The sequence below is a fragment of the Salmo salar genome, chromosome ssa04 (assembly GCF_905237065.1).
Source record: "Salmo salar chromosome ssa04, Ssal_v3.1, whole genome shotgun sequence".
NCBI lineage: Eukaryota > Metazoa > Chordata > Actinopteri > Salmoniformes > Salmonidae > Salmo > Salmo salar.
The window spans coordinates 10,558,528-10,576,844 of NC_059445.1; the positions used below are offsets into that span (position 1 = coordinate 10,558,528).

At 44.8% G+C, this 18,317-nt stretch overlaps 1 protein-coding gene across 1 annotated transcript in view; it reads left to right on the forward strand.

The window, feature by feature from the left end:
* The first annotated feature begins 361 nt into the window (after nt 1-361).
* The window catches only part of LOC106602277 (max dimerization protein 4), a 48,506-nt gene continuing 30,550 nt past the window's right edge, over nt 362-18,317 (forward strand). The window contains exons 1-3 of the mRNA XM_045716451.1: nt 362-380; nt 5,623-5,722; nt 10,677-10,706. The gene's annotated coding sequence lies outside the window, so the exon portion shown is untranslated. The remainder of the gene's footprint in view (nt 381-5,622; nt 5,723-10,676; nt 10,707-18,317) is intronic.

The window sequence follows — 18,317 nt, forward strand, 5'->3', positions numbered from 1 at the left end:
GCTCCTTCCTACGACAACCGTCACATTATCGCATTTATCTTTAGCCAGCATGGAAAATACTGGGTTCAATCCATAGGGCTTGAAGAGGCCAATAATTTCACCTGGGACTCCAAGCAAGGTCAAGCCCTTCGTAATCTCTGTCACTGATAAAGGACGCACACACCACATACACACTGATAACAGACGCAGACGTACAGAGTTCAGTTCAGTTCAGTTCAGTGGAACAGCAGCTCAGTGAGTGAAGTCAGTACTGCATCGTGGGACCGCCTACAAGGATTTTAAAAAGTGCACCCATTGCAAAAATCTATCATTTCCACATAAATCGGCCTAATGAGGATGTGATGATCGTCAGGACTGAGGAAGTGTGGACGTAATAGAAGGTTTGTAGGCCGGGCCTGCCTGGAAATGCAGTTGTAACAGTTGTTGTTGTGAAACAGACTGCAGCCTGGTCCCAGATCAGCTTGTGCTGTACAAATTGTTTGGCATGGCAACGACCATAGGAGTTGGCTACACAGCACAAACAGATCTGTGACCAGGCTACTATACGTGTATTTCGGCTATTACTACTACCATCTGCAATGATGGAACCAACTGCAGTATGTGGTATTGAAAGTATGAGTGGGTGGAGACAGTTGGGAGCGACATTATCAACTCAAATATCACACTGCATCATAGATGAGACTCGTCTTAGTTTCAAGTTGTATTACTTTCAGGTTCCTTGTCGACAATGCAACAACAATAAGAAATAATAACAGATAAGAATATGAACATAAAGTAAATAGCTGAGTAGAATAGAAGAAACATTTTAGCATAAGTATAATACAGGAAGGCACAATTAATAGTCCAATATTTATACGTGCATTTGAGATGGGGGGCAGTGTATAAACTGAGCAGTATAGTAATAGTCTGGAAGCAGCAGTTGTGATGTGTGTGTAACATGAATGTATACTGTGTGTGTGTGTGTGTGTGTGTGTGTGTGTGTGTGTGTGTGTGTGTGTGTGTGTGTGTGTGTGTGTGTGTGTGTGTGTGTGTGTGTGTGTGTGTGTGTGTGTGCGCGTGCGTGCGTGCGTGCGTGCGTGCGTGCATGTGCCTGTGTCTGTGTCTGTGTCTGTGTGGGTGTGCTAAGGTGTGGAGAATCAGAGCAGGTGGTAGGTCCAATTCAAGTGTTCAGCAGACTGATAACTTGTAGATAGAAAATGTCTCTGAACCTGTTGGTATCAGACCTTATGCTCCAATACCATGTACCCGAAGGTAGGGGAGAGAACAGCTCGTGGCTGGGGTGTGTGGGGTCCTTGATGATGCTGCTGGCCTTCCTCAGGCACCGTTTTGAGTAGATGTCCTGGATGGGTGAGAGCATGGTCCCAGGGATGTACTGGGCGTCTTCACCACCCGCTGGAGGGCCTTGCAGTCGTGGATAGAGCAATGGATGGAGCAATTTCAGGCCGTGTTGCAACCGGTCAGGATGCTCTCGATGGTGCAGCGGTAGTATGTGGAGAGGACCCGGAGCTACATGCAGAACTTCTTCAGCCACCTTACGAAATAGAGATGCTCTTAGTGCCTGCTTGACAAGAGTGGTGTTGTTGGTCCATGACTAGTTCTCAGTGATGTGGATGCCGAGGAACTTAAAACTCGTGACTCTCTCTGCTGCAGTCCCGTTGATGTGGATCGGGGCATGATCACTCCTCTGCTTCCTGAAGTCAACAATCAACGTGTTTGTTTTGCTCACGTTGAGGGAGAGGTTGTTGTCATGACACCACAATGCCAGTTCACTTATCTCCTTCCTATAAGCTGACTCGTCGTTGTTGGTTATCAGGCCTACAACCGTGGTGTCGTCAGCAAACTTGATGAGGGAGTTGGTGTCGTGCAAATCCACACAGTCGTGGCTGAACAGGAAATAGCACACAGAAACACCACCTGCCTTTGGGTTAACACACACCGACCTACCAGTGTTTATATAGGCCTATAATATATCAATTGAAATATGAACATATATAATAAATGGTTTCATTAACACACATGCATGCACACACACACACACACACGCACGCACGCACGCACGCACGCACGCACGCACACACACACACACACACACACACACACACACACAGGGACAATGGAGAATTGGCTTGTTAATAATAGCGGTAGAAACATTCACAGAGGCAGAAGTGTACTGCAACAAACAAGTATCAGGAAACAATAAAAAAAAGGCATGCATATGAATTCAGCTAAACAAAGGGCAGGCCACTAGGGACAACTATTCTTGGAATTAAGTCCCCTGGTTTCAGTTGCAACTCAAGGTGATTCATTTAGATGGTTTCTATATTGTCTTTGATCTGTTTGGTAAAAGAGTGGTATTCAGTGATATTTGCAATATTCATTTAAACCATCAGTGTCATTAGATACACACAAACACACACACACACACACACACACACACACAAACACACACACCCAACCATAGCACATCTGGGGAATAATTCAAAATCCTGACAAACAGTCCTTTAGCTTAAAAATGATCAATAACTAGTTTATGTTGATCCCTACATGTTGCATCAGTCCAGTCTCACCCGTCTGTTGACATGAACTGTACACAGAGAGAGTCAGCATACGTATGGAGTGATTGTGCATACAGACATTTCTCTGATGTTTCAAACACAGCCAATGCTTTCTTGGTCACTAGAAGCATCTGGCAATCACTTTTATCATCTTTGTTTTTATCACTATCTTCCTGAGACCCTATATTACTTTCTCTTCCTTTCTTCTTCTCAGTACATTGCCCGGCTACACCTAAAGACTGAGCATTTTGGTGAGGTTTTAGATCAAGTTTATAACGCTGATTGCTTATCTTTACGTTTATCCTCGTTGATAATGTTGTCACGTAATAATGTCTTTGCCACTTCATTATCTCGGGTGTGTGTTCCTTTTGTGTTCTTTTATTTATCCACCACTGTGGTCTTATAGTGAGTGTGTGGGTGAGGTTGGTTGACTTTGGTAGCCAGCTGTAGCCTGGCAAAACCACCCTGAGCCATTGTGTCACCAGTGAGTGGAACATTCAGTCTGGTCTAACCAGGCTAAGCCAACTGGGCCATGTTTTACAGTCATCTGAAGACAGACTGACATATTGCCTATCATAAGGCTAGTGAGCTGAAAAATAATGATGTGCAATTACAATAAAACATAATAAAAGTTTACAAGATTACTATTAGGACATACAGGGCAACGTTTTACTGCCATAACTAGATTTGTATGTGATATAGCATGGTAATAATCATAAATATCACTTTATAACCAATTACTGTAAAATGCTTATAGTAACAGTGAGGTAAGTTTTGTTTAACAGTATGGCCTGGTTCTATGATGGTTACAACATAGCAGTGTGTTGTTGCCTTGAGGGACAGCAGCACAGCTAGGCCGACACACTGTGACCCTGCTGAGAGTGTGACCTCATCACCATAACAGACTACGGCAATGTGGAGAGGAAGCTATGGGCTTGTTGTGTGTAGTTTTTATTTTATCGTCTTGCTTTGCACCATTTTGGAGCAAAATGCACACTACCATAAAAAAAATTAATATTGTGTGTCCACAACAGAATTATATAATGACATTTAGCCAATTTATATTTACCCAAATTCTTGTTCAATATCTTTCTTCTACAATATCCACACAACCACCACCAACGTACATTTTCTGTTGATCTACCCTTCATGACACTTTAAGGTAAACACTGAGAAATGTCACCTGGAGAGTCATTTTGACACTCACTGACTGACATTGAGGGCTATTTCCATAAAATGTTGCAGTTGAGGGAATACTGGGCTATTTCCATAAAATGTTGCAGTTGAGGGAATACTGGGAAAATTAGCCATGGAAATGTGCAGACAGCTTGGTAAATACCCCCGGCACCAGGCATGCAGGCTCTCTCCTGAAGAAGGATTTGCAATACATTGTTCTTAATAATGGTCATGTATCTCATTCTAAAATGGTTAATTTTATAAAAAAATTATCTTTAGTATTTCATAATAATCCTGCCCCTTAGCCCCCCCCTTAACTGCATCCTGTGGTTGCCAAATGCTATTATAAAAAAATCCCCCAAAGATGTTTGCTTTTACTTCAATCATGTGTAACTGCTGGATATTTAGCATGATAATAAAGTGTAAGTATAAAGTGTTAATATACCATTTTAAAAGTGAAAGTATCATATTTTATTAAAGTGAAAGTATCATTTTTTTTAGACAATGTCATGACAACATAATAGCAGTTTTCCTCTATTCTAAAGCACACCAGAGCTGAAACTTTTCTGAAATAAGTTGTCTAATTGAAGCAGTTGGCTCAACAAACACCAACGTGACTTCGAACACGATTCAAGATACACTTTTTGACTAAGAGCAAGCCCACTGGCAACCCAGACAACAGCCAAGTTCAACGTTCAAGAGGAAGGAAAAAGACACGCCCAAAAGTACCCCTCTGCCAATCAACAGCCAGTTATCTAGATATCCGACCAATGAACGATTACGGGGCTGGGTCACACGCGTTGTTGCTAGGGTATAGCTTCGACCTTGTTACTATCACTGTCAAGCCAATCACAAGGCAATTCGCAATGTATGAACGTGCTCCTGGTAAACCCGTCACTGAGCTTCCCTATTGGCCAAGGCACGTATTCAGGGACCGCCTATGTGGACGTTATTATTTTCTAATTGGCCAGAACAGCCGTCCTTTACTTCGCAGGTTTTTAGTTAGGTGCAGTTTATATGAATCTGGCTGGGAGTCCCAAAGACTCAGAACTGAACATAGACGTTCGTATCGACCTAACACAGTTTTAGTTTTTATTTCATTTTTGTCTCATATAATTTTTTTTTACATTAGCTGTACATTTGTGTATATAGATTTTATTTTATATTTTTATACAAGTCAACAAGATGGAACTTAATTCTCTTTTAATTCTCCTGGAGGCTGCAGAATACTTGGAAAGAAGAGACAGAGGTATTTCCCTGACAGAATGTCAAATGGCTTTGACTGGGTTAATGACCGTATTTAATGTTAGGAAAATGAAAACTGTTTCTATTCTATCTTATGTGAAGTTGTGGACGTGCACTGCCATAGCGCAGCTATGATGTCACTTTATGAGCAATGAACATACTGTGCTGGTGCGGTGATGTTATTGCAGACCGACCGACCTAGATATAACTTGCATATAAACAAACTAGTCAACACATTAGGAAAAGTCTTTAAATATAACCTATTTGCATTTGTAGTTTTGCATTAGTATGACCAGTCAATGCTTATAACCTGTTTTATCTGATGGCTATAGCCTTGTTTAAAATTGGTTAAGATACAGTTTCTTATCAAAATACATGATGTATATCATGTTTATTATAAATGGTTATGTAGATAAACTCAATATTAGATTGTCCTGAATGTTGTGCTTTGCTCCAGCATTGTCAACGAGTTTATCTACGTAACCATAACCACTTTTATCAAATAACATGTTTTGCTTAGGCTACGTCATATATGGCATTGACAGTTCTATTATGTGATAGTCAGTTTATATCCCTTGTTACGTTTAATTTATTAGCCTACATGTGTAGATATTAACCCTGTTGTTTTTGTTTACTTTGTCAATAGAAGCAGAACATGGTTACGCGTCTGTTCTACCGTTCAATAGCGACTTTTCCCGAAAGAAAACGAAAGCTTCACCAATTTCAAGAAAAACTCAGAACAATAGGTAAATATACACATTTTTTCTATCGATATATCAATAGTTCAATCGATCTGTTTGTGTTTATTCGTCATTCATACAAACGCCATTTTTCTTTTCACTGTTTAGATGTCGTATAAACACTGCCACGCGTACAGCATCACTTTGGTGCTCACTTTCTTTTTCAACACCCATGCTTCATTCTGACATTAACCCCATTTTCTCCAATGCAGTAGCGCATTTATTTGAACATGCACACTTCTGCTGCATTTGCAACGTTTTGGAACTTGTATTATGTCACTCCCTCCCATGACCCATATGACACCGAGCGCGTCGTCATCTCGGTAGGCTACAGTACACGGCGTTCTGACATAGATAACACAAATATCATGTTAAATGTATCGATTCTCCTGTCGTGCTGAGGCTGCTTTGTACGGCTGTGCTTCAGGAGCATTTAACATTTTTGCAATTGATAAAAAGATTACACCACTTTTAAGAAATGTTTGTTGTTACTGCGCTAAATGTACTGTCCATTCTAGTTTTTTTATTGGTTGGTTGGCATATCATATGATAGGTCCTGTGCACTGCCCTCAAAACTCTTTTTTAGAAGCAGTCTCACGCTTTGATAATTAATTTTTCCTTCGTAAATTCAGCAAATTATTTTAATTTCCTTGTATGAAAAAAATATGCAGGATAGCAGCTAGTTCAAATTTGTAGGAATAACATCAACATATGAGATGTCATATGACCCCACCCTCACCAAAGAGGCTCATTTTATAAACCATATGTTGTGGGAGATATATAGGATCTGTCAGTGGCCTATATTTTCAAGTCTTGTGGTGCAGTCACAGTGTGTTTTCTTGGAGCAAAACAGTGGGGATGTGGCACACTCAGGTGGGTGTGGTGGCCAACTCAACTTAGCTCACACAGATGTCCACATAACACAGTGCCCCACAGACGCAGCCTTAGCAGACCCTGCCCCTGCCTGGGCGGAGGGCTCAGTTTACAGCTGGTCTGGCTGCAGCCTGAGTTTCTCTCTCTTTTCTGGTACCAGTTCATTGCTCTGCACACTACAGCTATTCTTTCTGGTACCAGTTCATTGCTCTGCAGACTACAGCAAGTCGTCAGTGCAACCCCATTTCTGCATTCAAATCAGTGGAAGTTAGTTGACACATGGAAACATGGTTTTCGATCATTTTATTTAGAAGCCCTCCATACATTTTTAGATTGAATGTATTAATATTGTAGTGCAATGTTATGCCTTTTACACGACACGTGACAGAGGCAAATCGGTATAATAGAAAGGAGAACCTTGGGGTGAGTTTCCCTGTTTACTTTGAAGCCCGAGGTTAAATCGGGACACAAACAGTAAATGCAACGGCCACTGTGTTGTAACCGATGTTCAGCAGTCCCCGGGCGTACATGCACACAATTATAACACTACATCCTTGAACATGTGCGTCCTCAAAACAACAAACGGATGCATAGAGCTCCTCATTTTGGTTTCACTGCATTGCTACCAAACGAGGACATCCCAGGCCTTCATGTAATATGCATTTATAACCAGGCGACTGTTTTCATCCGTCCCCAAAATGGCGGCTGATGTAGGCCTTATTTACACACCAGTCCTGTCCCGACTCTAGTGATGATTTTTCAATCTTATACTGACAGTTTATATGACATTCAAAGTCATGTGTCTGTTGTTGCTGTATGAGGCAAGTCTGGTGTCAGACTGTGCCTCCCTGCCGGGCCTCTTTGGGCCTCTTTCACCCGTGCCTCGCTTAAGGAAACCATGGAGTGTCGCCTCGTGCTTTCCCTGTCCCCAATTTGCACATGTTTCAAATTTGAATAGGACTACTTCCTTATACAGGAGATAAAGCATTTCCTCTCCCGTGGCGTCGGATGGTGAAAAGGGCTTGTCAGCAGCGTCTGTAGGCCGAGCCCCTCCCCCTTCCACTGAGCATGGCCAGTGAGAGGCCTAGGGGCAGCACACACAACACAGTGTTATGTGCAGATGGGTATCATCATTAGGCACCAAACGGAAGAAAACTGACTAAAACCAGGAGAGACTACCTGGACTTGTCCAGTCAAAAAGGCAAGTTGTTCATTGCAAAATGTTTTTCAAACGTTTTCGGTTGTGTGTCCTAGTGAACACCACCCTGGATACTATGACAATGGGTGACGGCGCACACAGGATAGGCTAGCATCAGCTCAAGCGTCTCATGCAGTGAGCAATGGGGCCTACGCAGATTCAGGTCATCTTCCCGTTCCCATCCCTCCACATCTGTGGGAACCACGGCTGAAGTCGCCAGTACAAGGGCACTTAAGAGGGATTGGCTGAAAAGAGTGGTGGACTCGACGGCAGGGGTCTTTGTGTTAGTGTCTTGGCTTGTTATTTCCTTGGCATCCTAGATGGTAGTTTCAGGGTATTATTGGGACAAGAACCAAGGGGTTTGTTTATAAAGATGAACTTCAGTGCTCTCATTCATTTCCATTGGCGGGTCGTCCTAATAGCCTTCCCAGCTCCCTGGCCTTAATGAGTATGCTGCAGGGTCTGCGCTGTAATGGAAAACTGTAAATTATACGGTAATTTGGGGTATCATCAACAGGAAAATATTTTAAACATTTTACTGCAGCATACTGTACATTATGGTGCATTGTGGGAAAATATTGTGGGCGGGGAAGTAATTGCTGTATTTGGAATGGTACTGTAAAACCTTTTGACCACTAGTGGGTGGCAGGTAGCCTAGTGGTTAGAGCATTGGGCCAGTGACAGAAAGGTCGCTAGTTTTAATATCGGAGCTGAAAAGGGGAAAAATATGTCGATGTGCCCTTGAGCACGCCTAAAAATATGTTAATGAGCCTGAAACAACAACATCATAGCATATAGTTTTTGTCAGATGCACCGGATAGGTGCAGTGAAATATGTTGTTTTACAGAGTCAGCCATAGTAGTACGATGCCCCTGGAGCAAATGAGGGTAGCATTTACTTTTTTACAGTATAATAAAGTCAATTTGATGGTATTGTCATTACACAGTACTTGCTTTGATACCATATTTATATTACTGTAGGTGCACTGTAATATGAAAGACAGAGTTGCCACCGAGCTGCCCGTAAGCTACTGTCAAATTCACAGTAACCCCTTTACAGTGTAGGACTGTTGACGTACACATACTGCTGTCCGGTCTAGTGTGTGTGCATGAGCGTGTGAGTGTGTGCGAGTGCGTGTGCGAGAGCGTGTGTGTATGTGTGTGTGTGTTTCTCCCTCTCACCATGGACGACCATTTTTGTCCTCTGTTGAGAGCTCTCTGACAGATTTCATACACACACACATCGAGGGAAGAGGATTTAGTTTTCCACACGATGACGAATGCAGAGCTTTGTACAATTTTTAAAAATAATAATATATCTATCTATCTGATAAACAGAAATGGAGGGGAGCGAGCGAAGGCCTTCTTCTTAGTATTTAGCCTTTTTTCTGAATTTCCATTGCATTGTCCCAGAATGCACAGGTTGTTAACCTTCCGGCTTATGTAAAATAAATGCTGTATAAGGCTGTATGCCTTATCTAATACCGGGAAATTTGTTTCACCATTTGTTACACAAGAGTGCTACAGCTCTCCCCTCTATTTTTGCATCCTTGCAGTGTTTGTTTGAGTGGCTGTTTTTACCTGACTGGCTCTCCTGGCTCTGCCTGGTGGTTTAGTCCAAGAGCACTTTGACGAGCTGAGTTGCAGTCAGACCACAAAGAGGGAAACTCTCTCTCTCTCTCTCTCTCTCTCTCTCTCTCTCTCTCTCTCTCTCTCTCTCTCTCTCTCTCTCTCTCTTTCTATATATATATATATATATATATAATCACATTTTCCAAGCATCAGCCTCTTGAATCTCTCCAAGCCTGATTAGGCCTGCAGAGACGCTGTGTGTTATTTCCAACAAATACTAGATGAACATGCAGAAATAAACATGAAATTCCCAGGGGTCTGTAGCTAGTTTAGCTTATGAGACCTTGACACAATCAAGAACTCTATGACCCTGTTACGATATCCACACCAGCATGCCGCTTAGAATGAAGCAATGCATGTGGCCTGCAATTTAAGTAGAGTATGTTAGTAACATTGGAACTTATCCTACGTGTTCAAAGCTGCAGAGCCACACATATAACAGCAAAGGAAGGACAACTGGGAAAGGGCTTGGGGCTTTCATACTTTGGCCGACCAACATCCTCTTTTTAACACGTTATGTAGGTCACACGCTTCTTCTACCCTTTACGTGTCCATTTCATCTGTCCATCCGCTTTTCCAAACCGTTTACTAATATCAAGACGTCCTCTCTCTGTCTGTCTCCTGACCTTCACCATGGGTCATGTTCATTATGTACCAAAACGGAAGAGAACATACTGAAACTGGGAAACTCTCCATCAGAAACGCTCATCTTCATATCCCATTGAAAAAATGTTTTCAAGCGTTTTCCCAAATGAACACAACCCAAGTGCATATTCCCATCCTGCACCCTGGTCATGAGACGGTGTGTATTAATGACAGTGTCCAGAGTGTTACTACAGAGTGTTACTACAGAGTGTTACTACAGAGTGTAACTACAGAGTGTAACTACAGGGTGTAACTACAGGGTGTAACTGCAGTGTAACTACAGAGTAACTACAGTGTGTAACTACAGAGTGTAACTACAGAGTGTAACTACAGAGTGTAACTACAGGGTGTAACTACAGTGTGTAACTACAGAGTAACTACAGGGTGTAACTACAGGGTGTAACTGCAGTGTAACTACAGATTAACTACAGTGTGTAACTACAGAGTGTAACTACAGGGTGTAACTACAGGGTGTAACTACAGGGTGTAACTGCAGTGTAACTACAGAGTAACTACAGTGTGTAACTACAGAGTGTAACTACAGAGTAACTACAGAGTGTAACTATCAGTTCCCAAGGCACTCATCCATGTCTTTGTGTATTTGCCCTTTCAGATCGTCACACAACGAGCTGGAGAAACACAGGTAAGATGACAGACAACACTGTGCTATATAGCCTGGTCCCAGATCAGTTCATAGCCAATTCCTATAGGTCTATTAGACTCAGCACTAGCCTGATCCCAGATCAATCAATCACATTTATTTATAAAGCCCTTTTTACATCAGCAGATGTCACAAAGTGCTTATACAGAAACCCAGCCTAAAACCTGAAAACAGCAAGTAATGCAGATGTAGAAGCACGGTGGTTAGGAAAAACTCCCTAGAAAGTAAGGAACCAGGCTCTGAGGGGGGGCCAGTCCTCTTCAGTTAATAGCCAATTCCTATAGGTCTATTAGACTAGGCGCTAGCCTGATCCCAGATCAGTTTATAGCCAATTCCTATAGGTCAATTAGACTCTGCTATACAACACAAACAGATCTGAGAGCAGGCTTCAACTTCCCCTACCCTTCTTCCTCCCCCTCTGTCTCTCTTGTTCATTTCCCTGGAGGAACTGTATGTCTCTCGCCCAGACAGTCCCATGGTTGGCTTGGAAGGACTCCCTGTTCCCTAATAAACAAGAGGTGATGGGGTGAGGACTGTTGGTAAATGTCAGATGTATTCTTGTGGAGCTGAAGTTTCAAAAGCACAGAGTGGACTGAAAGTATCAAAATGTCCGGCCACTTGTTCGTACAGTCCCCTCCCTTCACCTCTCTCACTCCACCACCTCAGATAAAAGATAAAAGCACATCAAAGATGAGGAGCCACCCTCCTCCATGTGCCTTGGGCAGACGGATAATAATCGGATTTCCAAGGCAACCTCAACCTAGACTTTGTGTTAGATTTGTCTGTCCCTCCATGTCTGTTCATAGGGAGAAACTTGTTACCATGTATGGCAGGGGAATCCTGCCATTAATGTCATAATCCAGTGGCGGGTGGTGAAAGGAGGGGAAGGAGGCCTCGCCTGTCATGTCTCTCAGCTAGGCCTGTTGAGTCGCCCACTCACGTCCCAGAATGCATTGCGCCTTTCTATCTCTCTCTCTCTCTCCCTCTCTGTCTAATACTTATCTCTTCCCCCATTCCCTATGGTTCTCTGACTCTCTCTCTCTCACACACTCTTTCTCTCTCTCTCTCTCTCTCACACACACACACACACACACACACACACACACACACACACACACACACACACACACACACACACACACACACTGGAGCCTGCATGGTACAACAAAGTGTCATATTGCAAAGTGAGGGATGTAGAGGGATGTTTGAGGAGGGTAGATTAAAGCAAAAAGAATAGTGTGTTTTTGGACCTCTGTGTTTAGTTTTTTTTTCTTCTCCGACCCAGCTGATTTAGTAGTGTGGTGTTTCTTCTGTTCTATATAGAAAACAGACTGACTGACTGCTGCCTGGGCTTAGGACAGGACCAATAGAAAACAGACTGACTGACTGGTTGCTGCCTGGGCTTAGGATAGGACCAATAGAAAACAGACTGACTGACTGGCTACTGCCTGGGCTTAGGACAGGACCAATAGAAAACAGACTGACTGACTGGCTGCTGCCTGGGCTTAGGACAGGACCAATAGAAAACAGACTGACTGACTGCTGCCTGGGCTTAGGATAGGACCAATAGAAAACAGACTGACTGACTGCTGCCTGGGCTTAGGACAGGACCAATAGAAAACAGACTGACTGACTGCTGCCTGGGCTTAGGATAGGACCAATAGAAAACAGACTGACTGGCTGCTGCCTGGGCTTAGGATAGGACCAATAGAAAACAGACTGACTGACTGACTGCTGCCTGGGCTTAGGACAGGACCAATAGAAAACAGACTGACTGACTACTGCCTGGGCTTAGGATAGGACCAATAGAAAACAGACTGACTGGCTGCTGCCTGGGCTTAGGACAGGACCAATAGAAAACAGACTGACTGACTGCTGCCTGGGCTTAGGACAGGACCAATAGAAAACAGACTGACTGACTGCTGCCTGGGCTTAGGACAGGACCAATAGAAAACAGACTGACTAGCTGCTGCCTGGGCTTAGGACAGGACCAATAGAAAACAGACTGACTGACTGCTGCCTGGGCTTAGGACAGGACCAATAGAAAACAGACTGACTGACTGCTCTGCCTGGGCTTAGGACAGGACCAATAGAAAACAGACTGACTGACTGCTGCTGCCTGGGCTTAGGACAGGACCAATAGAAAACAGACTGACTGCGCTGCTGCCTGGGCTTAGGACAGGACCAATAGAAAACAGACTGACTGACTGCTGCCTGGGCTTAGGACAGGACCAATAGAAAACAGACTGACTGACTGGCTGCTGCCTGGGCTTAGGATAGGACCAATAGAAAACAGACTGACTGACTGGCTGCTGCCTGGGCTTAGGATAGGACCAATAGAAAACAGACTGACTGACTTGCTGCTGCCTGGGCTTAGGATAGGACCAATAGAAAACAGACTGACTGACTGACTGGCTGCTGCCTGGGCTTAGGACAGGACCAATAGAAAACAGACTGACTAGCTGCTGCCTGGGCTTAGGACAGGACCAATAGAAAACAGACTGACTGACTGGCTACTGCCTGGGCTTAGGACAGGACCAATAGAAAACAGACTGACTGACTGGCTGCTGCCTGGGCTTAGGACAGGACCAATAGAAAACAGACTGACTAGCTGCTGCCTGGGCTTAGGACAGGACCAATAGAAAACAGACTGACTGACTGCTGCCTGGGCTTAGGACAGGACCAATAGAAAACAGACTGACTGACTGGCTACTGCCTGGGCTTAGGACAGGACCAATAGAAAACAGACTGACTGACTGGCTGCTGCCTGGGCTTAGGACAGGACCAATAGAAAACAGACTGACTGACTTGCTGCTGCCTAGGCTTAGGATAGGACCAATAGAAAACAGACTGACTGACTGGCTGCTGCCTGGGCTTAGGATAGGACCAATAGAAAACAGACTGACTGACTGGCTGCTGCCTGGGCTTAGGATAGGACCAATAGAAAACAGACTGACTGACTGGCTGCTGCCTGGGCTTAGGATAGGACCAATAGAAAACAGACTGACTGACTGACTGGCTGCTGCCTGGGCTTAGGACAGGACCAATAGAAAACAGACTGACTAGCTGCTGCCTGGGCTTAGGACAGGACCAATAGAAAACAGACTGACTGACTGGCTACTGCCTGGGCTTAGGACAGGACCAATAGAAAACAGACTGACTGACTGGCTGCTGCCTGGGCTTAGGGCAGGACCAATAGAAAACAGACTGACTGACTTGCTGCTGCCTGGGCTTAGGATAGGACCAATAGAAAACAGACTGACTGACTGGCTGCTGCCTGGGCTTAGGATAGGACCAATAGAAAACAGACTGACTGACTGACTGCTGCCTGGGCTTAGGACAGGACCAATAGAAAACAGACTGACTGACTACTGCCTGGGCTTAGGATAGGACCAATAGAAAACAGACTGACTGACTGCTGCCTGGGCTTAGGATAGGACCAATAGAAAACAGACTGACTGACTGCTGCCTGGGCTTAGGATAGGACCAATAGAAAACAGACTGACTGACTGCTGCCTGGGCTTAGGACAGGACCAATAGAAAACAGACTGACTAGCTGCTGCCTGGGCTTAGGACAGGACCAATAGAAAACAGACTGACTGACTGCTGCCTGGGCTTAGGACAGGACCAATAGAAAACAGACTGACTGACTGCTGCCTGGGCTTAGGACAGGACCAATAGAAAACAGACTGACTAGCTGCTGCCTGGGCTTAGGACAGGACCAATAGAAAACAGACTGACTAGCTGCTGCCTGGGCTTAGGACAGGACCAATAGAAAACAGACTGACTGACTGCTGCCTGGGCTTAGGACAGGACCAATAGAAAACAGACTGACTGACTGGCTACTGCCTGGGCTTAGGACAGGACCAATAGAAAACAGACTGACTGACTGGCTGCTGCCTGGGCTTAGGACAGGACCAATAGAAAACAGACTGACTGACTTGCTGCTGCCTAGGCTTAGGATAGGACCAATAGAAAACAGACTGACTGACTGGCTGCTGCCTGGGCTTAGGATAGGACCAATAGAAAACAGACTGACTGACTGGCTGCTGCCTGGGCTTAGGATAGGACCAATAGAAAACAGACTGACTGACTGGCTGCTGCCTGGGCTTAGGATAGGACCAATAGAAAACAGACTGACTGACTGACTGGCTGCTGCCTGGGCTTAGGACAGGACCAATAGAAAACAGACTGACTAGCTGCTGCCTGGGCTTAGGACAGGACCAATAGAAAACAGACTGACTGACTGGCTACTGCCTGGGCTTAGGACAGGACCAATAGAAAACAGACTGACTGACTGGCTGCTGCCTGGGCTTAGGACAGGACCAATAGAAAACAGACAGACTGACTGCTGCCTGGGCTTAGGACAGGACCAATAGAAAACAGACTGACTGACTGGCTGCTGCCTGGGCTTAGGACAGGACCAATAGAAAACAGACTGACTGACTTGCTGCTGCCTGGGCTTAGGATAGGACCAATAGAAAACAGACTGACTGACTGGCTGCTGCCTGGGCTTAGGATAGGACCAATAGAAAACAGACTGACTGACTGACTGGCTGCTGCCTGGGCTTAGGATAGGACCAATAGAAAACAGACTGACTGACTGGCTACTGCCTGGGCTTAGGATAGGACCAATAGAAAACAGACTGACTGACTGGCTGCTGCCTGGGCTTAGGATAGGACCAATAGAAAACAGACTGACTGGCTGCTGCCTGGGCTTAGGACAGGACCAATAGAAAACAGACTGACTGACTGCTGCCTGGGCTTAGGACAGGACCAATAGAAAACAGACTGACTGACTGCTGCCTGGGCTTAGGATAGGACCAATAGAAAACAGACTGACTGACTGCTGCCTGGGCTTAGGATAGGACCAATAGAAAACAGACTGACTGACTGCTGCCTGGGCTTAGGACAGGACCAATAGAAAACAGACTGACTGACTGCTGCCTGGGCTTAGGATAGGACCAATAGAAAACAGACTGACTGACTGCTGCCTGGGCTTAGGACAGGACCAATAGAAAACAGACTGACTGGCTGCTGCCTGGGCTTAGGACAGGACCAATAGAAAACAGACTGACTGACTGCTGCCTGGGCTTAGGACAGGACCAATAGAAAACAGACTGACTGACTGGCTGCTGCCTGGGCTTAGGACAGGACCAATAGAAAACAGACTGACTGACTTGCTGCTGCCTAGGCTTAGGATAGGACCAATAGACAACAGACTGACTGACTGGCTGCTGCCTGGGCTTAGGATAGGACCAATAGAAAACAGACTGACTGACTGACTGGCTGCTGCCTGGGCTTAGGATAGGACCAATAGAAAACAGACTGACTGACTGACTGGCTGCTGCCTGGGCTTAGGATAGGACCAATAGAAAACAGACTGACTGACTGGCTACTGCCTGGGCTTAGGATAGGACCAATAGAAAACAGACTGACTGACTGGCTGCTGCCTGGGCTTAGGATAGGACCAATAGAAAACAGACTGACTGACTGCTGCCTGGGCTTAGGACAGGACCAATAGAAAACAGACTGACTGGCTGCTGCCTGGGCTTAGAACAGGACCAATAGAAAACAGACTGACTAGCTGCTGCCTGGGCTTAGGACAGGACCAATAGAAAACAGACTGACTGGCTGCTGCCTGGCCTTAGGACAGGACCAATAGAAAACAGACTGACTGTGCCCTGTTAGAGTGTGCATGTAAGAGGTGGAGTGTGTGTGTGTGGGTGTGTGTGTGAGCTGTCACTCGTGCTGACTGCTGAGAGCCAGCTCGGTGTTTGCCGGTCACATGACTAATGTGAGCGAGTAATAATTGACCTCTGCCGACAGCTCCAAAACATGTAAAGACATATTCCTCTCTCAGAGAGAGAGAGAGAGAGAGAGAGAGAGAGAGAGCTGAACCTGAGTATAGGTCTCTTGTTGTTGAGATATTACTGGAGAAAGAGAGGGAGATGAACCTGAGTATAGGTCTCTTGTTGTTGAGATATTACTGGAGAAAGAGAGGGAGATGAACCTGAGTATAGGTCTCTTGTTGTTGAGATATTACTGGAGAAAGAGAGGGAGATGAACATGAGTATAGGTCTCTTGTTGTTGAGATATTACTGGAGAAAGAGAGGGAGATGAACATGAGTATAGGTCTCTTGTTGTTGAGATATTACTGGAGAAAGAGAGGGAGATGAACCTGAGTATAGGTCTCTTGTTGTTGAGATATTACTGGAGAAAGAGAGGGAGATGAACCTGAGTATAGGTCTCTTGTTGTTGAGATATTACTGGAGAAAGAGAGGGAGATGAACCTGAGTATAGGTCTCTTGTTGTTGAGATATTACTGGAGAAAGAGAGGGAGATGAACCTGAGTATAGGTCTCTTGTTGTTGAGATATTACTGCATGGTTGTATCTAGTGGGGTTGGGTTACTAAAATAGTTGCAGTCAGTTTCACATGCTGAAATGATAGTTGCAGTCAGTTTCACATGCTGAAATGTGCGAGTGCTGGGAAGCTCTTCCATAATCACTGTACTCATTTCCCTTACGATCAAATGTGGCCACGAGTTTCTGAAAAGTTGTCTTTTGTTGTTGTTGTTGAAGTGACGAACTTCCAGGTTTATGAATGCAACCTTCAATGTCACCGATGCAATAGATTAGAACAGGAGGATAAGTGGTTAAAGAATGGTCATTTAGTTACTTCCTCTTGAAATGCACACTGCAGGTGTCTTTTCTTTAAGTGAGGGTTTTTAAAACCTGTATAGCAGACTGCAAACATGGTTTAGTTGTAGATACAATCAGGGAAGCACTGCTAGGGTACACAATGACAGGTCGCTGTAGATAGAAGGTCCTCCTTGGTGAAGGGGTTAATTGGGCTTAAAAACAAAAAGGAGAACTAAGGAACTCTTCATATAACTAAAATGCCAACTAAAAGTTGCCGTGCCTTTCGACCTCTCTTGTCACAACGAGACAGTTGCCATAGAGAAGAAGAAGTGAACTCGGGGTCATAAAGGGGCGCCGCTGTTTTCTTTTGTAGCTGGCCGCTGACGCTGTTGACTAACTACCGTCCTGCAACGCTATGGCAGCGCTGTGGCACCGTGTCCCACAGGGGGAAGGCCTCGGGGACAGCGTCGAGACAACGTTGAAATGTCGTCTGTCGCGGTCCCAAAGCCTCAACTCTGGCTCACTCAACCTCATTTCCCTTCAAAAACAATCTCCTTTTTTCCCCTCCATTTTTGATTCCCTTGTTTTCCTGTTCCCATGTCAGGGGGAAAAGAGGCCTGTGTGTGTCTGTAATGACAGGCTTTCAGGGAGAGGGGAGATGTTGTGTGTGTATGAGGGTTGGCGATGCGTCGAGAACATAATGCACCGTGGATCCCCAAACCCTGTCCAGACTTGTGTCCTCAAATTACATTATGGGAACACATAGGTGTTAAAATGTGGAGGTGGTTCAGTTTCCTACTCCCTGCTGGAATAGCTCATTATTGTAGTGAAACTGTGGGCTCAAGGCATTGTCGTGTCTCCATTTCCTGTATCTTTGTTGATGTTACGGTGATACCCTATTTGAGGGTTTTGCAAAAAACTACAATACAATTATTTTTCATTCCGGGCCG